Source organism: Rhinolophus sinicus, chromosome X (assembly GCF_036562045.2).
Source record: "Rhinolophus sinicus isolate RSC01 chromosome X, ASM3656204v1, whole genome shotgun sequence".
NCBI lineage: Eukaryota > Metazoa > Chordata > Mammalia > Chiroptera > Rhinolophidae > Rhinolophus > Rhinolophus sinicus.
In genome coordinates this window covers 101894552-101921593 of record NC_133768.1, presented here as the reverse complement: position 1 = coordinate 101921593, position 27042 = coordinate 101894552, and the positions used below count along the sequence as shown (strand labels likewise).

At 41.0% G+C, this 27042-nt stretch overlaps 1 pseudogene; it reads left to right on the top strand.

Annotated features, from left to right (window-relative positions):
- The first annotated feature begins 4551 nt into the window (after positions 1-4551).
- LOC109436878 (transcription factor SPT20 homolog) overlaps positions 4552-27042 on the top strand; it is a 44999-nt pseudogene continuing 22508 nt past the window's right edge.

The window sequence follows — 27042 nt, the reverse complement described above, 5'->3', positions numbered from 1 at the left end:
AAATGCTACTTTGAGGGGACGTGTGCATCCATATGTTCATTGCAATATTGTTTACAGTGGTCAAGATGTGGAGGCAGCCTGGGTGTCCATCAATGGATGAATGGATAAAGAGGAGGTGGTACATATGCATATACAAAGGAATATTGTTTGGCCACAGAAGGGAACGGGTTCTTGCCATCTGCAGTGGCATGGATGGACCTGGAGAATATTGTGCTGAGTAGAGTATGTCAGACAGAGAAAGACAGATGTAATGTAATTTCACTTATATGTGGAATCTACAGGACAAAATAAACAAATAAAACAGAAATAAACACAGAGACAGAGAACATTTTGATGGTTGCCAGACATGAGGCGTATTGGGGGCAGGTGAAAAAGGTTAAGGAATTAAGAAGTACAAATTGGTTGTTACCAAGTAGTTGTTGGGATGTAGAGTATAGCATAAGGAATATAGTCAATAATATTGCAATAACTACTAATGGTGTCAAATGGGTGCTAGATTTATTGAGGTGACAGATAGCTGGGGGTTGGAGTCAGGGTGAAAAAGATGAAGGCATTAAGAAGTACAAATTGATAGTTATAAAAGTCATGGGGATGTAAAGTAAAGCATAGGGAATATAGTCAATGATATAGTAGTAACTACGTACAGTGCCAGGCGGGTACTAGACTAGTCAGGGGATCACTTGTTAAACTATATAAATGTCTAACCTCTATGCTGCACAACTGAAATTCATATAAAATAATATTGAATGTCAACTGTAATTGAAAAATTGAAAAGCGGGGGAATGTGAAGGGGAAATAGAGGTCCAAATTTCCAGGTATAAAACAAATAAGTCATGGGGATGTAATGTACAGCATAGGGAATATAGTCAATAGTATTGTGATGGTGTGGCACGGTGTCAGATGGTTGCTGGACTTTGCTGGACTTATCATGGTGATCACTTCTTTAGGTATATAAATGTTGAATCACTACTGTGTACACCTAAAAATAATATAACATTGTATGTTAGCTATATTTTAATAAAAAATTTAAAAAAATTTATATAGGAAGAAAAACAAAATTTAAAAATATGTGGTCATAAATAGCAAAATAAAACAATAAAGAAACAAAATAGTCATGGGGATAGAAAGTATAGCATAAGGAATATCGTCAAAAATATTGTAACTATGTATGGTGTCAGATGCATACTAGATTTAAGGGGGTGGTTACTTCGTAATTTGTATACATATCTAATCACTATGTTGCACACTGGAAACTAATATAATATCATATGTCAACTTGAATTGAAAAATAAAAAATTATTTAAAAAATTTAAAATATAAAATAAAGTGAAGAGCATGGATTTTTCTATGTGACTTCAGTTTGGTACTATAAGGTTCTGTACATAACCACAATCATTCATATACACATCACTTTTATTCAAATAAACTGTTGTCCATTCTATTTAATGTGATTTCATAGGCTAATAAAAGCCAATTCCATTTACTAATATTGCTCAATTGAAAATAATTCTATTTGTTGCTTTATTAACTGTTCAATTGAAATACCATTGGTTATTTGCTAGTACATAGCTTAAAACATTCAGAATTATTTTGTTCACTCTACTCTAAAAAGACTTGTAAGCTGCCTCCTAACTTTAAGATTCTTCTACCAGTCTCTGTGCAGGGACAGGATATCTATAATGTCAAAAGCCCCAAGCAGTTCAGCAAAATTAGAATGGTAACAAACTTCTGTGCTCACACCCTGGGTAGGATAGTGGTGTCAACACCTCCAGCAGAGCTGATAGAGCTGTCTTTCAGTCTGTCTGCAGGCTCTGTTTACATTCTGCAGGTTAGCTAGAAACACCCTCACCCCCACCAACCCCTGAAAAAGATCTCGGGGTCAACTTGACATCTTCTAGACTCTCCATGTACTATATTTCTTCCTGTAACAAGGTCTCCTGCTATGTTACTTTATATGATTTATTTGCAAAGAATAAATTAGGCTATGTGTGTAAACCACATATGAACTCTAGAGATCTTGCCAATAATTACAAGTGATGGAAATCAATGACAGATTTGCAAAGCATTCTTTCAACTAGAACTTGTCCCGTTTGGGGAGGGTTCAGGTAAATCTGAAAGGCGGAGAGGTTCACTAACATTTGGAGTTGTCAGTGAAGTAAAACTGGGACCCACATATGGTTACAAAGTGAAGGAAAAGTATTTTAGAATGGGAGATAACTGCTTGGGAGATGATACACGTAGGTCACACACACAGCACCACCACCACCAGCACCACCAGCACCACCACCACCACCACCACCACCACCACCACCACACTTGTCTGACGGTAAAGGACAGTCTTACCTTTTGAACATCTCCAGGGTTCTCTTAGTCTCTGCACTTTCTCAGTCATCTCTACATTGATATCCCCAAAAGTCCAGTCCATATGGTTTTCCTGAGTCTCAGACTTTTGGAGCAAACTGTGTCTTGTTTACCGGTGTGTCCTGCAGGCCCTCAAACTTTGACTGGACCAAAGTAACTCATTAATTTCTTCCCCAAAGCAACACTTTCTACTCTATTTTCCATCTCATTTAAACATCACCCATATTTGCCTACACATTTCTTTCCCCCTAACACTCCAGCCCAGCTTCCTGTCATTTCCAGAATCCATTTCCTCTTCATTCCCATTGCCATAGTTGGCGTTGGTATTATTTATCCATTGCTGTGTAAGAAATGACCACACATGTTAGCAGCATAAAGCAACAGATACTTATTATCTCACCATTTCTGTGGGCTGGGAGTCCAGGCATGGCTTAGCTGATTCAGGGTCTCTCACAAGGCTGCAGTCAAGATGTTGGCTGGGAGTCCAGTTGTCTCAGTGCTCCACTGAGATAGGATCTGCTTCCAAGGTCACTGGTGTGGCTGTTGACCTGCCTCAGAAGATCCACTTCCCAGTTCACTCAAGTGTCTGTGGACAGGCCCCTGGTTTTAGCTGGTTTTTGACCAGAGACATCAGTTATTTGCCATCTGGACCTCTCCAGAGGGCAGCTCGCAACATGGCAGCTGGATTCAAAAGTCACAGTCCTTCTGTAACCTAGTCTTGGAAGTCACATCCCATCACTTTTTCTGTATTCTGTTTTTAGGAGTGAGACACTAAGTCCAACCTACACTCAAGGGAAGGGGATTACACAAGGGCACGTATACAGCATATACATCATATATCAGTAGGTGGAGATCACCGTCCACCAGAGGGCCCTTATCCTTTGTCTGGAATACAACTCATGCACTTGCATCCTTCCTGGCCTCCAGTCCTCCAGCATCTCCCCATTCCAGATCATACTCCATACTGAGACAGTGATATTCCTGCAAAAAACAATCTGCGTATGGAATTCCACTTCTAGAAAACCTTTGTTGGCCACCTGTGCAGCCCACAGGACAAAGTCCAAACTCCTTGACAAACCAGTCAAGGTTCTCCATGCCCTGTTCTTGGCTTCTTAGCTTTCTAGCCTCCTCTCCTACTACCACCCACCTCCCTACAGCAATACCAAACTTCTCGTTGTCCCAGATTCCTGGAAACGAGTCAGGTTCTTTTCGGCCCTTCCACCATTTCAGGTCATTCAAAAGAGCTTGTGTTCCTCTCATTGCCTGGTCTTGTTTCCTGCCCCTGATCCATCAGGGCACAGCTTCAGAGGCACCTCCTCTGAGATGCCTGCACTGATGTTCCCTGCCATTGTGGTCTTTGGATGTATCTCTATTTGAGGAACTTGCAGTGTCAGGCGCATCTGATGAGCCTCCTGAGGAAGGTTTGTCATTTTGGTAAATAAAATCAAATAATGCTAGAGTTGTAAGAAATTTAAAAAAGAGAACAGAAAACAAGAGGATAGATCACTGAAGATCAAATGAGGAAGGGCTTCAAAGCCCTTAGAAAAGAAAGGCGAGGGCCTGTCCAAGGTCAAACTGCTATTCAGGGGCAGAGCTGGAACAACTAACTAGCTTAGCCAGACCTGCCTCACACCAACTCAAGGGCTCTTTTTACTACTACCAAGGACCGTCAGGGCTTCTATGTTCCCTGTTGCCCTTTGAAATCTACGATTCTCTGAAGGTCGGAAAAACAGAAGCTTAATGATAACAATGCAGGTGATGCTTCTCCATTTCCCTTCGGGTACATGTAAGTCCCAGTGCTGTGTCCAGCTTGTGTGAACTTGAACTTCCTTTATGGTAAAGTAGTGAGAATCAGTTTCTAATCTTGGGTAAAGAAATCTGAAGAAAGTGCATACACTTTTTGGGTTTTATCATAGGGCTAAATTTCTTTGTGGGGTTTATGGGTTCCTGAGGACCCCTCTCTAGCCTCCCCTACCTACTGCATTGTTCTCCGTTTTTTGTCGGTCCTCCCAGAACTCTCTTTCCAGGTATGTGGGTTTCCATTTCTATTTCCAGGGCTACACACTCCAGGATATTCATGAAGAGAAAGTATGGGCCATAGAAAGTTCTTTTTCCCTCTTCTTCCTTTTCTACTGAATAAATCCCTGACATACCAAAAAGAGCTGTCCAGAGATAACAAGGGCTTGCCGCATGTGCTGCCTGAGTAGCTACCGCAGCAATGGCGATTCCAGTGACAGTCCAGTCCCAGAAATCAGCAAGAATGAGGAATCTGACAGGAGGTGCTGAGGAGCAGTACGCTGCAACAGCTCAAGTGGTGCTGATGGGGGGAGGGCTGTGGCAGGGCAGCTGGTTGTACTTTAAAACCCTAAAGATATGGCGAGGTCCTTGCTAGATAGTGTGTCCTTTCAGTGGGCAGAGAAGAGAATTAAGTCTCAAACTATAAAGCCAGTCAGTAAATCTTTCAGAGCTCAGGCATTATAATCAGACAGAAGTCAAACTCAGCTACATTCAAGGCCTATACATGAGTTAGCTTTCCTTGAACATGTTTTGTTCACCTCTCTGAGACTCAAGAGGCTCTTCTGTAAAATGGGGATAAAAGTAGTACTTATACTATAGCATAGCTCTGAGTTTAAATAAGATGATGCCTGTAAAGGGCGTATCATTCAATATGTGGAATATATTACACTCATTATTACAGATCTCAGAGAACTCCAAATGCCCACATTCCAAATGAACAGTAGACTATGACCTCTAATACATCAAACCATGGACATATCCAAGCTAGTTTCTCTGTTTACTAGCTGTGTGAAGTTGGGCTCGTTTCTTTTTTCTTTTCTTTTTTGAAAATTTTCAATTACAGTTGATATTTAATATTTTATTAGTTTCATGGGTGTCATGCAGGGTCTCAGCTCCCGTTCCCTGCACAAGAACGCAGGATATAGTGAGGCCAAAAAGGAACACCAATGGAGCCATAGATAGGGGAGTCATACCACTATATTCTCGATGGTGGATGGGTAGGAGACACAAAAGCAAATATCCGCCAATACCTCAACGAGAGGTCTTCCTGCACTCCACTCTTGCTGGCGGCCAGGCAAGACACATGAAGTAGGATCAACATGATCCGCAACGTAATCCACTTGCTAACCGCACTTGCTAGCGGCAATCCACCATCCGCTTCTCTGCCAATCAACCCACTTGCTAGCTGCAATCTGCCACCTGCTTCTCTGCCAACCAACCAACCAACCAACCAACCAACCAACCAACCAACCAACCAACCAACCACTTGCTAACTACAATCCGCACTTGCTAGCTCAGCCATGGCAGTTATATTAGTGGCTAATGGCTAACCGGTAACAGCTGATGGCCACCCAGCCACAGCAGATGGCCATCTGATTACAGCTGATGGCCATCTAATAACCGAGCCAGCACCTTTCCACATGAGGCTGAGAGTCTGGAAACTGCTCTCTGGGACTCCATCCTCCCAATGGGTACAGCAGAGTGGTTAGACATTTATATAACTTAAGAAGTGATCCATCTGATAAGTCTAGTATACAACTAGCACCATACATAGTTATTCCAATATTATTGACTATATTCCTAATGCTGTACTTTACATCCCAGTGACTATTTTGTAACTACCAATTTGTACTTCTTAATCCCTTCCCCTTTTTCACCCTGTCCCCCAACCCCCTTCCCATCTGGCAACCATCAGTTTGTTCTCTGTATCTATGAGTCTGTTTCTGTTTTCTTTGTTCATTTATTTTGTTCTTTAGATTCCACACATAAGTGAGATCATATGGTATTTGTCTTTCACTTAGCATAATACCCTCTAGGTCCATCCATGTTGTCGCAAATGGTAAGATTTCACTCTTTTATGGCCGAGTAATATTCCGTTATATATATGTACCCCCTCTTCTTTATCCAATCATCTATTGATAAGCACTTAAGTTGCTTTCATATCTTGGCTATTGTAAATAATGTTGCAATGAACATAGGGGTGCATATATCTTTTTGAATTAGTGTTTTCTGTTTCTTCAAATACCCAGAAGTAGAATTGCTGTGTTATAAGGTAGTTCTATTTTTAAATTTCTGAGGAACCTCTATACTGTTTTACATAGTGGCTGTACCAATCTGCAATCCCACCAACAGTGCAATAGGGTTCCCTTTTCTCTGCATCCCCGCCAACACTTGTTTGTTAATATTGGTAATAGCCATTCTGACAGGTGTGAGGACATAGCTCATTGTGTTTTTTTGGTGTTTTTTTTTTAAGGGAACAGGACTTTATTGGGGAACAGTGTGTACTTCCAGGCCTTTTTTCCAAGTTAAGTTGTCCTTTCAATCTTAGTTATGGAGGGCGCAGCTCAGCTCCAGGTCCAGTTGCCGTTTTCTAGTTGCAGGGGGCACAGCCCACTATCCCTTCCAGGAGTCGAACCGGCAACCTTGTGGTTGAAAGGACACATTCCAACCAACTGAGCCATCCGGGAGCTCAGCTCAAGGTGCCGTGTTCAATCTTAGTTGCAGGGGGCGCTGCACACCATCCCTTGCGGGAGTCGAGGAATTGAACTGGCAGCCTTGTGGTTGAGAGTCCACTGGCCCATGTGGGAAGCATGGAGCTCTAACTGCCTGAGCCACAGGGCCGGCCCTCATTGTGGTTTTTATTTGCATTTCTCTGATGATTAGTGACGTTGAACATCTTTTTATATGTCTATTGGCCATCTGTATGTCCTCTTTGGAGAAATGTCTATTCAGGTCCTCTGCCCATTATTAAATTAGATTATTTGTTTTTTTGATGTTGAGCTGTATGAGTTCTTTATAAATTCTGGATATTAACCCCTTATTAGATATATCATCGGCGAATGTCTTCTCCCATTCAGTTGGCTGTCGTTTTGTTTTGTTGATGGTTTCCTTTGCTGTGAAAAAACTTTAGCTTGATGTAGTCCTATTTGTTTATTTTTTCTTTTGTTTCCCTTGAAAAACTATTACTAAGAAAACTATTACTGGAAAAACTATTACTAAGGGTAATGTCATAGAGTTTACTGCGCATGTTTTCTTCTAGTTTTATGGTTTCGGGTGTTAAGTTGAAATCTTTAATCCATTCTGAGTTTATTCTTGCATATGGTGTAAGGAAGTGGTCTAGTTCCATTTGTTTGTATGTACTTGTCCAGTTTTCCCAACACCATTTATTGAAGAGATTGTCTTTACCACATTGTATATTCTTGCCTTCTTTGTCATAGATCAATTGACCATATAGGTGTGGGCTTTTATTGGGGGGGCTCTCTATTCTGTTCCATTGATCTGTGTGCCTGTTTTTATGCCAGTCCTATGCTGTTTTTGTTACTCTACCCTCCTAGTATAGTTTGATGTCAGGAAGAGTGATGTCTCCAACTCTGTTCTTCTTTCTCAAGATTGCTGTGGCTATTCAGGGTCTTTTGTGGTGCCATATAAATTTTAGGACCATTTGTTCTAGTTCTGTGAAAAATGCTATTGGTATTTTGATAGTGATTGCATCAAATCTATAGATTGCTTTGGATGGTGTGGACATTTTAATTATGTTAATTATTCCTATCCATGAACACGGTGTATCCTTCCATTTATTTGCACCTTCTTCAGTTTCTTTCTTCAATGACTTACAATTTTCGGAGTACAGGTCTTTTACCTCATTGGTCAAATTTACTCCTAATTATTTTACTTTTCTGACACAATTGTAAGTGGGATTTTTTCTTGACTTCTCATTCTGATAGTTCATTATTGATGTGTAAGAATGCCACCAATTTCTAACTATTAATTTTGTATCCTGTTACATTACTAAATTCATTTATCAGTTCTAATAGTTTTATGGTGGAATCTTTAGGATTCTCTCTATATAGAATAACATCATTGGCTTATAATGACAGCTTTACTTCCTCCTTTCCAATATGGATGCCTTTTATTTCTTTATCTTGTCTGTTTGCTGTGCCTAGGACTTCCAATACTATGTTGAATAAAAGTGGTGAAAGTGAACAGCCTTGTCTTGTTTCTGATCTTAAGGAAAACATTTTTAGCTTTTCCCCATGTAGTATGATGTTAATCCTGGGTTTGTCTTACATGACCTTTATCAGGTTTAGGTATGTTCCCCCTATTCCCACTTTGCTGACAGTTTTTATCATAAATGATGCTGGATTTTGTCAAATGCTTTTTCTGCATCTCTTAATATAATCATAGGATTTTTATTCTTCATTCTGTTTATATGGTGTGTCACATTAAGTGATCTTTGGTTGTTTTTAAAGACTCTATTTATTTTATTTCCACTCTGATCTTTATCATTTCCTTGCTTCTACTCTGGGCTTTGTTTGCTGTTCTTTTTCTAGTTCCTTTAGGTGTAAGGTTACATTGTTGTTGTTTGGTTTTTTTTTTAATTTTTTATTGGGGAATATTGGGGAACAGTGTAATTTTCCAGGACCCATCAGCTCCAAGTCAAGTCATTGTTTTTCAGTCTAGTCATGGAGGATGCAGCTCAGCTCCAAGTCAAGTTGTTGTTTTCAATCTAGTTGTGGAGGATGCAGCTCACTGGCCCATGTGGGAATCGAACTGGAAATGTTGGTGTTATAAGCACTGTGCTCTAACCAACTTAGCCACCCAGCCACCCTCCATTGTTTATTTAAGATATTTCTTGTTTCTAGAGGTAGGCCCGTATTCCTATGACTTTCCCTCTCAAGACTGCTTGGCTGTGACCCATAGATCTTTGATCATTGTGTTTCCATTTTTATTTGTCTCAAGTTATCTTTTGACTTTTTCCTTGACATCATTGTTAACTCATTTGTTGTTTAGTAGCATGTTATTCAGTCTCCATGCATCTGAGTGTTTCTCAGTTTTTTTCTTGTAATTGATTTTTAGTTTCATACCGTGTTTCCCTGAAAATAAGACCTAGCCAGACAATCAGTTCCAATGCGTCTTTTGGAGCAAAAATTAAAATAAGACCCAATTATATTATATTATATTATATTACTCTATACTATACTATATTATATTATATTATATTATATTATATTATATTATATTATATTATATTATATTACATTATATTATATTAAAGACCCAGTCTTATAGTAAAATAAGACTGGGTCTTATAGTAAAATAAGACTGGGTCTTATGTTAATTTTTGCTCCAAAAGACACATTAGAGCTGGTTGTCCAGCTAGGTCCTATTTTCGGGGAAACACGGTACTATTGTGGTTGGAGAAGACACTTGATATGATTTCAATCATTTTAAATTTATTGAGACTTGTGTTGTGGTCTAACATGTGGTCTATCCTGGAAAATGTTCCATGTGCACTTGAAAAGAATGTATACTCTGGTGCTTTGGGGTAAAAAATATCAATTAAATCCATCTGATCTAATGTGTCATTTAAAGCTGCTGTTTCTTTATTGATTTTATTTCTGGATGACCTAGCCATTGATATCAATGGGGTGTTAACATCACCTACAATTGTTGTATTACTGTTGATCTCTCCCTTTATGTATGTCAATATTTGCTCTATATATTTATGTGCTCCTATGTTGGGTGCATAAATGTTTACAAGGGTTATATTCTCTTGTTGGATTGATCCTTTTAGCATTATAAAATGTTGTCTGTCTCCTGTTAGAGTCCTTGTTTTAAAGCCTATTTTGTCTAATATGAATATTGCTACCTCAGCTTTTATTTTCATTTCCATTTGAATGGAATATTTTTCCATCCCTTTAAGTCTATGTGTATCTTTTGATCTGAAGTAAGTTTCTTATAGGCAGCATATGTAAAGGTCTTGTTTTCTTACCCATTGAGCTACCTGATGTCTTTTTTTATGTCTTTTGATTGGAGCATTTAATCCATTTACATGTAAAGTAATTGTTGATAGATATGTAGTTATTTCCATTTTATTATTCATTATTTTTTATCTTTTTGTTTTTTCTTCTTAAAGAAGTCCCCCTAAGATTCCTTGTAATTCTGGTTTGGTGTTGATGAACTCCTTTAGATTTTTCTTGTCTGGGAAGCTCTTTATCTGTCCTTCGAATCTAAATGATAGCTTTGCTGGGTAGAGTCATCTTGGTCGTACGTAGGTCCTGGCTTTTCATCACTTTGAATATTTCCTGCCAATCCCTTCTGGCCTGCAAAGTTTCTGTTGAGAAATCAGCTGACAGTCTTATGGGAGCTTCCCTTGTAGGTAACTAACTGCTTTTCTCTTGCTGTTTTTAAATTTCTTTGTCTTTAAACTTTGGCATTTTAGTTATATTGTGTTTTGGTGTGAGCCTCTTTGGGTTCATATTGTTTGGGACTCTCTGTGCTTCCTGGGCTTGAATGTCTATTTCCTTTGCCAGGGTAGGGAAGTTTTCCATCATTATTTTTTTTAAACTTTTATTTATTTAAGTGTGTTTTTGCAAGACCCATCAGCTCCAAATCAAGTAGTTGTTTCAATCTAGTTGTGGAGGGCGCAGCTCACAGTGGCCCACGTGGGGACCAAACCGGCAACCTTGTTGTTAAGAGCACTGCACTCTAACCAACTCATCTAACTGGCCACGCCCCCATCACTATTTCTTAAAATAGGTTTTCAATCCCTTGGTCTCTCTCTTCTCCTTCTGGTACCTCTATGATGTGAATGTTGGTACTCTTGACGTTGTCCCAGAGGCCCCTTAAACGATTCTCATTTTTTTTGGATTTTTTTTCTTTTTGCAGTTCTGATTGGGTGTTTTCTGCTACCCTATCTTCCAAATCACTGATTAAGGCCTCTGCTTCATCTAATCCACTGTTGATTCCTTCTAATGTATTCTTTATTTCAGTTATTGTAGTCTTCATTTCTGACTGGCTCTTTTTTATGTTTTCTCTCTCCATTTTAATGTTTCTTATCTCTTTGCTGCAGTTCTTACTGAATTTATCTATTCTTCACCTAAATTCATTGAGCATCCTTATAACCAGTGTTGTGAACTGTCGCTGGTAGATTCCTTGTCTCCATTTTGTTTACTTCTTTTTCTGGAGTTTTGTTCTGTGCTTTCATTTGGGAGGTTTCTTTGTCTCCCCATTTTGGCTGTCTCCCTGTGTTTGTGTCTATGTATTAGGTAGAGCTGCTATGTTTCCCAATTTTGCTGGTTTTCTGTGGGGCTCAGTGGCATAGTCTCCCTGGTCACCTGAGCTGGGTGCTCCAGTAGTGTCCCTTGTGTGGGTTGTGTGTGCCTTCCTGTTGTACTTGAGTCTTGATTGCTGTTGGCAAGTCAGTAGGTGGGGTTGACTCTCGGGCTGACTGTGTGTGAGGACTGGCTGTGAGCGTAGCAGGTGAGCTGCTGTGTGGGGACTAATCCCAGGGAGTGGGATTCGTCCCAGTGGGGCTCTGGTGCTTGCCAAGACCACCCTTTTTGTCTATTGTTTGTGAAGCTAATTGGGTGGTACTCTGGTGTGGTCTGAACTTGGCCACCGGGTGTTTTGGTTCTGGGGCCTTTTGGGAGGGGGTCTGGTGAAGGCCCAGGTCAGCTGCTGCCTGTCCTTGGCCTGGGGCCACCTGGTAGGAGCTACAGAGCGATCTGTGTTAGGCAGCTGCCTGTGCTGGCTCTCGAGGCACCTGTGAGAGTCCATGCCATGAACCGAGGCCAACTTCTCCAGTGTTTTCAAAGGAGGCAATTCCCTACTTGACTGCCTTCACTTATTCAATAAATAGATGTGAAGAAAGACAATGGAAGAAAATATCTATTGATCTTCTTTTAGGTCCCCAAACCTGAATTAATCAAAAATAGACTTTTAAACAGGAAACAACTAAGTTATCTTTAAAAAGCAAGCTTGAATTTGGACCTTTATCTGCCTTTTTCCAATCATGTTAAATGTTCCAGCAAAATTTTAAATTAATTACATCAAAGGTTCATGTGGAAGAGTGCCTTAAACATCCATGAGGCCCAACGCTGTGGTTGGGCATGTTTTCCAACCACTCTGAGCCTCTAATTTCCTTATTTGTAAAGTGGGATTAATAATGGTATTTCATTTACAGAATTGTAATACAGATTAAATTGAAAGCTTAGCACAGTGCCTGGTATTTATTATTATTACTATTATTATTTAACCTTTCTACAGATTCATGCAACCCAGGTGGATTTTCCTGCTGCAGTGGAATGAGTGTAGGCTTTGCAATGAGACAGACTGAGTTTGAGATGTTTAGAGTGTAGATTCCAGAGTCCCTATGCCTGGATTTCAATCCCAGCTCCATTATTGACTAGATCTGTGACCTTGGGTAAGAACTTTAACTAGAAGTCTAGATTCATCTTAGATGGTTTGCTTATAGTTCAATAGCACACACTAGCCATAGACTATTCTTAGATCTGAATTGAAATTTTAGCAGTACATTTATTTTCCAGAAGTGGTTTCTGTAGTTTTGTAAGAATTGTGCATTTTTACAGCCTTTGTGCATTACTTTGACCTCTCTATTCCTCAGTTTCCTCATCTGTAAAATGCTGACTGTAACAGCGCATACCTCAGAGTTGTGTTGTGGCCATCCATCGCAAATTTGGCTCCAGTGTCAAGACTGATGATGCCAAACACACACCAAGTGGGTACGAAAGGTCTGTTAATTACTTAATGTATGTTTGTTTGTTTGTTTTCTCTGGGGAGAGCAGGACGGGTTTCCCAAGCTGGTCCAAAAATGGCTTGAGAGAGCAAGGAAAGGAGACTGGGCAGGGATTTTATTGTGGTTAGGGGGTGGGCAGAGGTGAGGGTTCCCACACGTGGCCAGGGGCTTGTGTGGTTTGAATTTCCTACCAGCACTAAAGAAGGGAGCACCCAAGCTTTTTTATGAGCTTGCACAGATGTCAGGAACAATGGAAGTGGGAGGAGTGAGGCTTAAAAGTTGCCAGTAGTCAAACATCAAAAATGGAGTCAGACTCCTTATTACATGTTGTGACCCAATAAATGAGATAACCCACATAAAGTACACAATCAACAGCAGTTGTTATTATATAAACCACAAATCTTGATAGAGTCATTGGCATGTTCTATTACAAATTATGGTTTCCTTACATTGCGCAGTTTGGTAGCATAGTAGAAAGAATACTTAATGGGCCATTGGGCAACCTGATCATCAGTCTGCCCTTCATTAGCCCTTGTGAACTTAGCTTAGTTAGTTCCGTTCTGGGCCTCAGGTGTAAAATGAGGGGGCAGGACTGGATGATCTCTACAATTCCCTGAGGGTCTAAGTAACTGTCTGAAAGTCATGGTGGTTGACTCACTCATTAGGTGGTATTGCTACAGAATGAAGAACCACTCGGGTTTTTTTCAGCCCACTTTCCACCCTGTTTCAGTTTTGTCATACCTACCTCATGCTATTCATATCTTTAAGAAAGATTTAAACCAGCAGAGTGAAGGAGTAAACCAAAAATAGAGACTGAAAAGACTAGCTTGAACTTAAGTCCCAATAGATCAAATATAGTTCCATGACTTTCCTGCAGTCTGAAAAAATTGCTACATACCCTGTCTGAAAGAAGAACCCTAATTTCACCATTCTACAGAGCACTCTTTTGTCTTTATTGTAAAAACATGTCCACTGAAAAATAATTCATTTGGAATTAAAAAGAATGGGAGGGATGGGAAAGAAAAGTCTTAGCGATAGAAAATTTCAAAAGTCATTCCCAGAAATTAGATCATATGTCACCTGCATAAATAACTATTTCTTTCCAGAGAATGTTTCCCATGGTGAGCAAGCTAGCACTACCACGTCTGGAGGGGATACCGGTTTGCAGGACAAGACACAGGACTACAAGTCTTTGATAGACATTTCTCAAGGACAAAGAGGTTGAAAGACTATTTCCCAGGGGATTGGAACTTGTTTACTCAGAGCAGTTCCTGATGTCTTAACTCTCAGATGTCCCTCAACTCAGCCAAGCATAAGAACATTCTTGTGGACAGTGAGTTTCAGTCTACTTTTGATCACTTTCTTCAATCTTGTCAGCACGTCAATTGCACCTCATTTGGGGAAAGAGCCCAGCAGACTAGGAGGTAAGCCACCCCAAAAAGGACATTGCACAAGATTGCGCTTGCTAAAAAAATGATCACCATTTTTATCCTAGTCAGGATCACTCTACCTTCTTTGGATGTGGGAATATCACAGGATGTCTCTGTGTCCTTTCTGGCTGAAGATGTACACCACACCAGTTTTCCATCTTTTCTACTGAATCGCCGATCTGAGATATATACCTATATATCCACATATCTATATATCTACCCATCTATAGATCTATATATGAATGCCCTGGAGGAGATATTCTACTATTTCTACATTTTGAGTAGTGTCATGTATTATGTGCCATGTGATCTCTAGGTCACATCTATGTGACATTTGAGTGTCCTTTTCAGGGTTCCAGCCAAGTGGGTGGCCAGCTGGAGTACCTCCAGGGATGAACAAATAACTACTATGTAGGGCAATCTCCTCTATTTGGAAAGCTCTTACTATTCCATATTGCACCTTCCACCCAGTCCTCCTAGTTGGGACTTACAGAGTTTACTTTCCATTTGTTCTAGGGCCGTCCTGTGCTCTACGTTTGTTCATCTCCAGGCCAATCACTCTCACATCTCTCAACTCTTCTCATTTAAGTGGTTCTAGGTGCCTTTTAGCACTCTCATGTCTCTCTTCAGAAAAAATTGCAGGGCCGGCCCAGTGGCTCAGACGGTTGGAGCCCCGTGCTCCTAACTCCGAAGGCTGCTGGTTCCATTCCCACATGGGCCAGTGGGCTCTCAACCACAAAGTTGCCAATTCGATTCCTCGAGTCCTGCAAGGGATGGTGGGCTGCGCCCCCTGTAACTAGCAATGGCAACTGGACCTGGAGCTGAGCTACGCCCTCCACAACTAAGACGGAAAGGACAAAAACTTGACTTGGAAAAAAGTCCTGGAAGTACACACTGTTCCCCAATAAAGTCCTGTTAAAAAAAAAAGACAAAACTGCATTATACAGAGGGTGCCAAAAAATATACACATTTTAAGAAAGGAAAAAACTGTGTTAAAATTGTAATACACCAAATGACACTAGCATTCATTTGATTAATACCATCTTTTGAGCAAACGTCATATACACACTGCTACCGTAATTCAATTCAACTTTGAAAAGTTGTACCTAGGTAACAATATCTCTTAAGATGTGTACATTTTTTTTGGCACCCCCAGTATATGCCTCTATCCATCAGCCCAGTGTAGCAGCCAGAATGAAACACGCTAGTCCCCCTGGGTAGGATTTGACTAGCACAGATCAATGCAGAACTCACTTCCCCACTTTAGAGAGCAAGTTTCACCAGCCCAGAAGTCCACGGACAGGCACATGGCACTGTTGCCTCACCTTAAATTTCATATTATTTAATTTAGCTCCTCAGTCCAGCTTTCATTGTCAGGTCCTGATTCTGTCATCCCCTACAGACTTTGCAGATCTCTGTCATTCTGTGGAGGTGGCTTGGTTCATACATAGGAGATATTTGTTTATCATATATGTGAGATATATATGTATCATATATAGGGATATATATATACACACATACATATATATTCTGACAATTAAGTTCATGAACTTGTTGCTAACATGTGTTTTTTATATCAGAGAGATTATTCACTTTGAATTTATACTAACTGGATAAACATTTAACCAAGTTTACTATTTGGAAGTGCTGAAAAGGCTGCGTGAAAAAGTTAGACGACCTGAACTTTTCACCAACAATTCATGGCTCTTGCATCACGACAATGCACCAACTCACACGGCACTGTCTGTGAGGGAGTTTTTAGCCAGTAAACAAATAACTGTATTGGAACCTCCTCCCTACTCACCTGATCTGTCCCCCAGTGACGTCTTTCTTTACCTGAAGATAAAGGAAATATTGAAAGGAAGACATTTTTAAAAAATTATTATTTTTTTAAATTTATTGGGTGAGGGTAAGGGGGATCAAATATATGGTGATGGAAGGAGAATGACTCTGGATGGTGAACACACAATGGGATTTATAGAAAGGAAGACATTTTGATGACACTCAGGACATCAAGGGTAATACGACGTAAGCTCCGATGGCCATTCCAGAAAAAGAGTTCCAAAATTGCTTTAAAGGGTGGACTAGGCACTGGCGTCAGTGCAGGTTCCCAAGGGGAGTATTTCAAAGGTGACTGTAGTGATATTCAGCAATGAGGTATGCAGCACTTTTTCTAGGATGAGTTCGCAAACTGGGATTGCATATATATTACACTAGGATTGACACTTAAAATTAAAGAATTAAAGAAAGCTAATTCTGGTCACTGGGTAAGTACCTCCTTATATTTTTATTTCCCTCATTTGGATAGTGGGAGTGAAGGAGACACTAATTTCTAGTTAGGTTCACCTTCCAATCCTATGCATTTATATAAGCTACCTCTGGACCTAGGACCCAGGATTTCAGCATGAACGTTAATCCAAAGGAATCATGTCAGATCTAAAGAGAAGTAACTTGGACTGTGAAGGCTGCATACCACTGAGGCAGGCTCCTGAGAGAGGCTGGGGGTCCCCCTCCAAGAGAGTCTCTGGAGGCACTCTTGGAAGTTCTTTTCAGGGAAGGATTCTAAAAGGAAGGAAAGAGTCAACTTCTTACAGTTAGACCTAGACCCCAGAGAGCTGCTATAAAATAATCCAGCAAGAATAAGTATTCCACCAGAAGTGTTGCTTCTAAGTCCCAACCCTCACAGCTACCTAGTTCAGAGTCACTTGCCGTTCTAATAAGCCAGGGCCAGACTGAAATCAAGACAGACATAGTTGCTTGTCATAGATGCTGATTTTAAAATCTGGGAAGCCCATGAAATCTCAGAACTTATCTCCACAGGGTCTGTTAAATTGAACAGTGTACAATATTTTTGGTCCCAAATATTAGCAACACCCTCTGCCTTTCAGCAGGTAGGGAAACTGCTTGCTAAGACTGTTGCTTCTGTGTGATAGTCTTTGACTCTACCAGTAGCTGACAAATTCCAAGTCTACTCTTCGGATTCACTGAAAATGTCCTTGGCCATGGAATTTATTCAGTTTTTTCTTTCACTTGTACCTAAACATTATCTAGGAAAGACTGTTTTTCTTAGCTGTGCAGAGATTAAATATAACAGCTTGGGTTACATACCCTGAGCAATAGATACCCAGTGGTCTACTCCAGGCTTCCTACCCTCCCTACATACACCCTCCCAAGGGCAAGGAGGACCCCCACCCTTCAGTTTGTTTGGTCAACGCTAGCCCTCGCTAGTGGCTTAGACAATACAAAGCACCACTTCTAACACCTCCATGGGGTGAGGGGAGTGAGGGGGGATGCTGGAGAGCCCAAGATGCTGTGGTTCCTTAGCACCTCACAAAGAGCCTTCCCCAACTGACCTGGCATCCCCCCTCTTCTTCCCATATTCAATTCTGTTGACACACACGACAGAGAGAGGGTGATTCCTCCAAGTTGTTCCTTATGGCCACCCTATCAGTGGTTCACTCTTTTGGATTGTCTTACCAAAAATTCATCCAAGGTAATCTGCCCATGTTTAAGTCTCTGTGGAGATGTGAGTTATCCTACTTGCCTTCAACATATTTCTCTTAAGTGCTTGTTTTTACCATGGCCTTCAAGTTAAGCATGGTTTTTACATTTTTAAATGGTTGAAAAAAATAACAAGAAAAATATTTCATTACACATGAAACTTATAGGAAGCTCAGTGTCCATAAATAAAATTTTATTGGAACACACATACGCTTCATTTATTTAAGTACTGTCTATGGCTGCTTTTGTGCTAAAACAGAGTTGAGTAGTTGAAAGAGAAACTGTAAACCCTAAAATATTTCCTATTTGGTCCCTTAAGAAGAAGTTTGCCAACTCTTCTATTCTGGTTTATTGACACATTTGCTTATTCTGCTCAGTTTAAGCTTTTGTTCTTTTTTTCCTTGTTTCTTAAGGTAGAAGACGAGGCCATTCATTTGAGACTTTTCTCCTTTTCTAATACAGTAGTCCCCCCTTATCTTCGTGGGAATACATTCCAAGATCCCCAGTGGGTGCAGATAGTACCAAACCCTACATATATTTTCTGTTCGTGTCTTCCACCCACAAATTTAACGCCATTTTTCATCTTTTCGTTTTTATTTTAATTTTATTGGAGAACAGTGTGTTTCTCCAGGGCCCATCAGCTCCATGTTGTTGTCCTTCAATCTAGTTGTGGAGGGTGCAGCTCAGCTTCAAGTCCAGTGACTGTTTTCAATCTTTAGTTGCAGGGGGCGCAGCCCACCATCCCATGTGGGAATTGAACCGGCAACCTTGTTGTTGAGAGCTCGCACTCTAACCAACTGAGCCATTCGGCCGTCCCGCCATTTTTCATCTAAACTAAACACTTATCATGCACCATGCCGGTAACTTTTGCAGTTTGAGGTATAACAGCAAAACTAGCACTAATTCCTTTGTTTTTCTTTGCAGTTTCATGGATGTAAGACTCGTTCGTTCCATAGATCTTAGCTTAGCAATCTCAGTATATGATTACTTTTCTTTCCTCATTAAGTTGAGAAGTTTCACCTTTTCACTTAAAGGAAGGATTTTATGGCTTCTCTTTGGCATATCTGAATTGTCGCATCACTACACTTGTTCATTGGGGCCATTATTAAGTAAAATAATGGTTACTTGAACACGAGCACTGTGATACCAGGACAACTGATCTGATAACCAAGATAGCTACTAGGTGACTAACGGGAACAGAGCATATACAACATGGAGACGCTGGACAAAAGGATGGTTCACAGCTCAGGCAGGATGGAGTGGAACAGCACAAGATGTCATCATGCTACTCAGAACAGCACACAATTTAATACTTAGCAATTGTTTATTTCTGAAATTTTCCATTTAATATTTTCAGATAGTGGTTGACAGCGGGTAACTGAAACCACAGAAAATGAAATGTAGATAAGGGAGGACTATATTGTATAGGCATTTAGTGCTATAAATCCCCACCATAACTGCTGCAACAGCTTCCCACAAATTTTAATATATTGTGTTTTCATTTGCATTCAGTTCACATTACTTTCTAATTTCACTTTCAAGTTTTTTTTTAACCCATGGTTTATTTAAAAATATATTATTTAGTGTCTTAATATTTAGGGATTTTCAGAAGATCTTTCCATCACTGATTTTTAATTGAATTTTCTACAATCAGAGAACAGATTTTGTATAACTTGAATCCTTCTAAATGTCTTGAGATATGTTTTATAGTCCAGAATGTGGTCTATCCTGGATCGTGTTTCATGTGTACTTGACAAAATATGTCTTCTATTGTTGGGTGTAGTGTTCTACAAAGATCAGTTGGTCAAGCTCATGATAGAAATGTTCAGGTTGACTCCATCCTTGCAGTTTTTCTTTCTACTTATGCTTAATTTCAAGATTGAAATCCGCATTGAAATTCTACCCATTCTTAAAGCTCAGGCAAAATGAGCACACGTTTAGAGAACTGTACAGACTTCAGTTTAAATCATGGTTCTGCCACTCATTGTGTGCCCTTAACATTAGTCACTTCACCATCTGGGCTTCCGTTTTCTCATCTGTAAAATAGGCAGAATTATAGTGTCCACCTTACAACTTCATTGTGGGATTGTGAGAAAGCATCAGAGAGCTAGAATCGTCTCATGTGGCGTTTCAGAGGATTAAGAATTGCTTTCCACAAATTTTCTTATTATTTGGAAAGTTAGTAGGGTTGTAAAAGTTCTTGTCAGTTTTCAATTTATTCTGCCCACCTTTATTTAAGATTATCTGGCCATACAGTCACTAGAAATTTAACAAAAAGTGATGTAGACTGGGTGTTAAATGTCTGTAGAGCAATCATTGAATATAATATTAATAGATTTCAAGTAAAGAATAGCTGGTTTTTAATAGCTCTCCCACTTCTCTAGTCCCACCCAAAGAAAAATTCAGAAATAATGGGCTTAATAAAAAAAAATACAGGCATCACAAAGAGCTGGATGAATGTGGTGGTTTGCTATTGTTTACTTTTCAGTCTGGCTATTACAGAGATATCCTGGCAACAAGTTATCCATTTCAACTTAGGTCAGAGTGCATTCGAATGAAAAAAAAAACAACAACAACAAGCAGAGACCATTCAAGTGGGCTTTCAAAAGCCAGCCTAATGAGAAATTGCTGATAACAGATAGAGTTGCACTCTTTTTCTCTGTTGAAAAATAGCCTCTCAAATACATCATCATTTTCTGGTATCCAGGGAAGGTCTGTTCAAGGCAGCTTAGTTGGAGGTACCTTGAGCATGAACTTTAAAATCAGGGGAAAAAATGGGGCTGAATTTCATACTTTGCAGCTCATCACTGATGTGAACTGACTTCAGCTCTCTTATGTAAGAAATGCAGCTAGTGTGTTGTGGTGTGGTTTGCATGAACTGACATTGTTTAGAGCCAAGCGCTCTGCCTGACCTGGAGAGAGTAGATGCTTGTCTTGTCTTTAAAAAGGGTTTCCTTTAGCTTTCTAACTCTTCCTTTATTAACATCTGTGACTAATATAATGGTCTTGTTTGGGTTTTTAGGCCTTCTGCTGCTATGCAATGTACATCCTTTCGACATTTCTGTTGTTTATATGATTAGTCTTTCCCAGATAAAAAGCATACAAGTGCATGGACTCATGGAATGCAACATTATCTGGGCCCACCATCCCAGCCTAAAATTCCCTTGTCTTTGGTCAACTTCCTATCCCACCCAACTATTAAAACCTCACCACTCCAACGCAAGCCCGTGAACTGACTGCCTTGCCCCCCACTCTCAGCAGAAAACCTTGCCTCCTCTCTCACAGGGAATAGCCCTCAGGTGCCTGACAGCTCTCTGCTCACTTGTTTCCACATCCATCTTTTATCATTTCTCTTTCAGAAGAACTGGCTCTCCTTTTTTAAAGCAGGGCTTTGGATCTCAACCTTCCTGACTCCTTAAAGCTTTCTCTCTATCAGTTGCCCTCACTCCTTCTATATTTCAACCTCATGTTCTCTACTGGAGCCTTTCCATAACCTTGGAAATAGGATCAATTTTTTCTTATCACCATACCACGAAAACCAAACCCTTCCTGCGACCCAACATCCATGACAGCTACTGCCCTAGCTGTCCCTCCTTTTTACAGAAGACCTTCCTGAAAGAGTTGTTGATGCTTATTGTCTCTACTGCCTCACTTCTTCCATGTTCCTCAACCCACTATCCTGTAACTTATGCCTTCACTAGTGCACTGACTCTATTGTCATTCAGGTAACTAATGCATTTCTTATTGCACACAGTACAATGTAGTTTCTATTGCTGTAACAGAAATCTGAGAGAAGTGTGGATTAAACAAGATGGAAGTCGATTTCTTCCTCATGGCACTTTCTGGAGATGGGTAGCCAAGGGCCTGTATAGTGACACTGTTCAGTGAATTATCCCGGAAACCAGTTTCCTTCTACCTTGATATGCTGCCATTCCTAGGATATTACCTTATCTGTATGGTCAAAGATGGCTCACCATGTCCAGCCAGTGGGGAGGGGTAAAAGGGAAGGATATGGAATGTCTTTTCTATTAAAGGCAACAACCAAGATACTGCACACATCACTTCTGTTCACATTGCAATGGCCAGAATTTAGTCTTATGGCCAAACCTGAGTCTGCAGTGGAGGCTTGAAATATAGTCTTCATTCTGGGTGGCCATGTGCCTGGCTTAATATTCTGTTGTTATGGCAGTAGGAGTGAAGAAATATTGCATAACAACTAGCAGTCACTGCTATGCTAATCATATCATCTTAAAAATCATGCTAGCACATATGAGGTCAGGGGCTGTTTTCTAGAAGTGCCCTTCTAGTCTGCTCACCTCCATATCCACTGTACCAGGTATCAGAACTGACTGACACTCCCAAACTTCCACTGTGAATGTTGGGTTCTTTCTTAGGCTTACATAGGGATATGGCAACACAGGGTAAGTAGCAGAGAACAGGGAGAGAATTCATGAGAACAGGGTTCTTGTCCAGCTTGTTCACTGTTATATCTCTGGAACCTGGTAAAATGTCTAACACATAGCAAGGGCTCAATAAATATTTGCCAGATGAATGGATGTGCATACATGCATTTAGTTAAGGGAAGGTAGCAACAGGCTTTACCATCTTGGAAACCTTGAGAAGATCCAGGAAGAAGAGTGAGTTTGAGGCAGTAGAAATGACAGTGGTTTGATGAATCTGATGATGTCACTCCCCTCCCTAAGATCTGTTAGATTTCCCCATTTCTCTGCCACAGAATTCAATCTTATCTTAGCCTACTCTGTAAAACGTAGCTTTTGCCTCGATGACTGGCTAGATAAATGGATGGGTGGGTGGATAGGTGGGTGCAGGACTGAGGTGGTGTCATGCCTGTATGTTTTACTGTTGAGTGGTCCTTTCTGGAAGAAACTTCCTTGTATTACATAATGTCTGCCCAGTTTTCCTGAATGACTTCTAGGTCAGCAGTTTCCAAACCTGACTACACATGAAAAGAAGTAGAGATCCTTCTTTAAATTATAGATTCTTAGGCTCTTACCAGGAAAATCTATTGTTTGGGAATCCATGCTTTAATAGTGATGGGAGGCCTACAGGTAGTCATGATATTGGGTGATTCATGTAAAGGAGTAACACTGATTGATGTAAATAGGGCAGGTCACTTATGAAGTCCAAATTGATAGCCGCACATGGATAGAGGTAGGAGTCTGGATGGGCTTGTCCTTCAGAGAACTTCATAGGTTTTTCAGGCAGTTGATTTCTCAGTGCAAAAAGGGCCTCGGGGTGGCCAGATGGCTCAGTTGATTAGAGCGCAAGCTCTGAACAACAGGGTTGCTGGTTCGATTCCCACATGAGGCAGTGAGGTACGCCCTCCACAACTAGATTGAAGACAGTGAGCTGTCGCTGAGCTGCCGGTGGGGTGGCCAGATGGCTCAGTTGGTTAGAGCACGAGCTCTCAACAACAAGGTTGCCGGTTCAATTCTCGCATGGGATGGTGGGCTGTGCCCCCTGCAACTAAAGGTTGAAAACAGCAACTGGACTTGGAGCTGAGCTGCACCCTCCACAGCTAGACTGAAGGACAATGACTTGGAGCTGATGGGCCCTGGAGAAACACACTGTTCCCCAGTATTACCCACAATTTAAAAAAATGGCCTTAGCCAACTCCCCGTAATCTGGAGTTTGATACCAAGGCAACCCCAAAACCTCTATATATCCTTCATATGGAGGGATGGGAGTTGGGGATTAAAAGAGCCTGGGACTTCAGATACCTTGTCTGAGTTATCCACATTCTGGCTGGTCTGCCATTTGGTAGATGGGGCTGTCTTGACTTGCTCTTGTGAGTCCAGGTCAATTCCTTGAGTAAAATCCTACTGTAAGCAGATCATTTTGGCTGGCTACCAAAACACTCATTCCCAGACATTGTGTGCCCTCATGATAGAAGCTAGAAAAATTAAAGACTAATTCTTCCAGCCTTCCCTGCCGTTAGGGCGGCCATATAACACAATTCTAGCCAATAAATTATAAGTTTCAATCTGCTGGGGGCTCCTGGGGAAATTTTTGCTCTCTTGAGAGCAGACAATCTCTTTTCCCCTCTTAACTTCCTTGAACATGGATATGATGTCTCGAGCCATGGTGGCCATTTCGTGACTATGAGGCAAAAAGCATGAGGGTGAAAGCCAACACAATCAAAATGATGACTATAAAGATAGAGCCTGGGCTCCATGAGCAGCACTGCTGAGCTTCTGAACCCAACTCAGCAACTGCCTGCCTTTAGGCTTTTTGTTATATTTCAGAAAAAATATATTATTGGCAGATTTTCTCCTACTTACACACAATGCATTTGTAACCAGTAATCATGACGTGGTTCTCTGTGCCCTCAGGATAAGGTTCACACTCCTTAACATGATAAATAAGGCCCCACATGATCTAGCCCTTGTCTATGTCCCACGCCCTGTCTCTCCCACATTTGCTGTCACATTATAGGATCTGCTAATGCAGAGCTACTTCTGTTGTCCTAAGTACATCATGCTGTCTAATGCCTCCTAGCTTTATCTCTGCCAGCAGGACACAGGCAAGAACTGTCGTCCTCATCTGTGGATCCCAAAAATGTAGCACAGTGACATATATTATAATAAAAAGCTGCACCAAAATGCTATGACCTGTCTCTTTTGATAATAAAATAATTACTTAATGGTACTTGTCCATTTTATGCATCATTTATTTAATATTTCAGTATCTCTCCTTGTATGCAAAGGAGTGTGCGAGGATGATGTACTGACATCAAAAGGTCTCTATGGCATAACGTTGAGTTAATAAAATGAATCTCAGAAGAATGCACCTAGTCTGATCCATCAGTGTAAAAAACAAAACCCAACGAAATTCTGTTTATCCTTGTGTGTGTGTGTGTGTGTGTGTGTGCGCGCGTGCGCGCTTGGGAGGGAGGCAATACTGGTATAAAATGAGGCTGGAGAAGGACATTGGTGTCAGACCACAAATAGGTCATGAGTTTGGTCCTTATCCTGCAAGGAAGAACTATGGTAGGCTCTAAGCAAGGTGACAATATTATCAGATTTGAGTTGGGAAAATGTCACTGTGGTGGCTGTGAGAACAAATTAGATGGGGGCCACCGTGGAAGCAGGGAGACCAGTTGGAAGGCCATTGCACTGGGCCAGGTAACAGATTACTGGGACTTGGATCACAGTGGTAATATTAGAGATGGGGGGAAATCACGTTGCCTCAAGAGAAGCATTATGAGGTAGAATCAACAGAACTTGGTATGGATTGGATACAGTGACAAGTGTGTCAGGGAGGGAGAAAGAGTGTGGAGTCAAAGATGACTCCTGGGGTCCTGGCTTGACTGGCTCAATAGATAGCAGGGTCATTTCTTGAGAGTGAGATCACAGAAAAAGGATTAGGTTTGGAGGGGAAATCATGGGCTGGGTTTTGGATCTGCTGATTTGGAGGTGTTTCAGAGGCCTCTCTCTCCTCCCTTATTCAAAAACTGCATCATCAATGAGGTCTTCTCTCTCCGCCCTACCTAAAGATTAATACTCTGCCAGCATTTCATATCCTCTTCTCAGCTAAATTTTTTACCTTAGCTCTTCTTACTATCTAGTTGCCATTTTCTTCTTGTTCACTGTGTTCCCCCCACCAGAATGGAAGCTCCATGAAAAGGGGTTTTAGTCTATTTCACATGTTGTCATAATCCTCGGCATCTTAAATTGTGCTTGGTATATGGTAGGTGCTCAATAAATATTTGCCAAATGCATGCATGGCTAAATTCAAGTAAGAAGCAGGCAATTGGAAATACTGGTCTAGAATGTTCAGAGAACTCTGGGCTACATAAAGATGTTTGTCAGCCATCCGAGGATAAGGGGCTAACTATACGAGTAGCTGTGGTGTCGATGCGATCCCATAGGGAGAGGGAATGAAGTGAGAACAGGGAGCAAAATCGTACCTGCATCAGGATTACTGTGAAGGATTAAATGAAATAATGAAAGTCAAGGATTCAACATGGTGCCTGGTATCCGGTTGGTGGTCAAAGCAAGTTAGCTCTTAATGGTGTTGTTTATTATAGACCCAGGGGACTTGAAGAAGAGCAGACAGAGTGGATGGCAGCATATGGCCTCTAACACCCTCACCAGTGAGCTCCCTTTGTTAGACAGGAATCAAGCCAGCTCCTTGCTCTGCTGTCTGACCGCATGCAAGTTACCTAAGCTTCATGAGCCTCAGATTCCTCATCCGTAGATCAGTGTTGACACTTCCTCACAGGCTGAGAGAATGTTCTTGGTGATTCACAATCCCCAGCACTTTGCTCGGTGTTACTGGCACACAGTAAGGGCTCAACAAGTCATTCACTGGTAGAACGTGCACTGGGCTTGGTGTCAGAAAATGCTTACAAGCTTTTGGATTTGGCTCAAACCACGTATCGCTGAAGATCATCATATCTAAGTCACAGGATTGTTTGCGGCATCCACTGAGATTGTGTACTTTATTTTTTTAAATTTTATTGGGGGAGGGGAACAGGACTTTATTAGAGAACACTGTGTACTTCCAGGACTTTTCCCAAGTCAAGTTGTTGTCCTTTCAATCTTAGCTGTGGAGGGCGCAGCTCAGCTCCAGGTCCAATTGTCAGTTGTTAGTTGCAGGGGGCGCAACTCACCATCCCTTGCGGGACTCAAGGAATTGAACAGGCAACCTTGTGGTTGAGAGCTCACTGGCCCATGTGGGAATCAAACCGGCAGCCTTTGGAGTTAGGAGCATGGAGCTCCAACCGCCTGAGCTACCCGGCCGGCCCGAGATTGTGTATTTTTTAAAAGATTATTTATTGATACCTTGCATAGTTCCAAAACAGAGTTGTGGTGGGCGGCCAGTTGGCTCAGTTGGTTAGAGCGCAGTGCTCATAATACAAAGGTCGCCGGTTCAATTCCCACATGGGCCAGTGAGCTGCGCCCTTCACAACAAGATTGAAAACAACGACTTCACTTGGAGCTGATGGGTCCTGAAAAAACACACTGTTCCCTAATATTCCCCAATTAAAAAAACGAAACAAAACGAAAAACAGTTGTCGTGACTCACGGAGCTATTTCAACTTCAAAAGGAGAAAAAGAAAAAACTAGATGAGAAAGCCGAGGCAGAAATAAAACAAGGGTGAGGAAGTAATTCCAGGAGATTTCAAGCCTAATAAAAAATGTGACCAGACATGACACATGGCAATGGCTG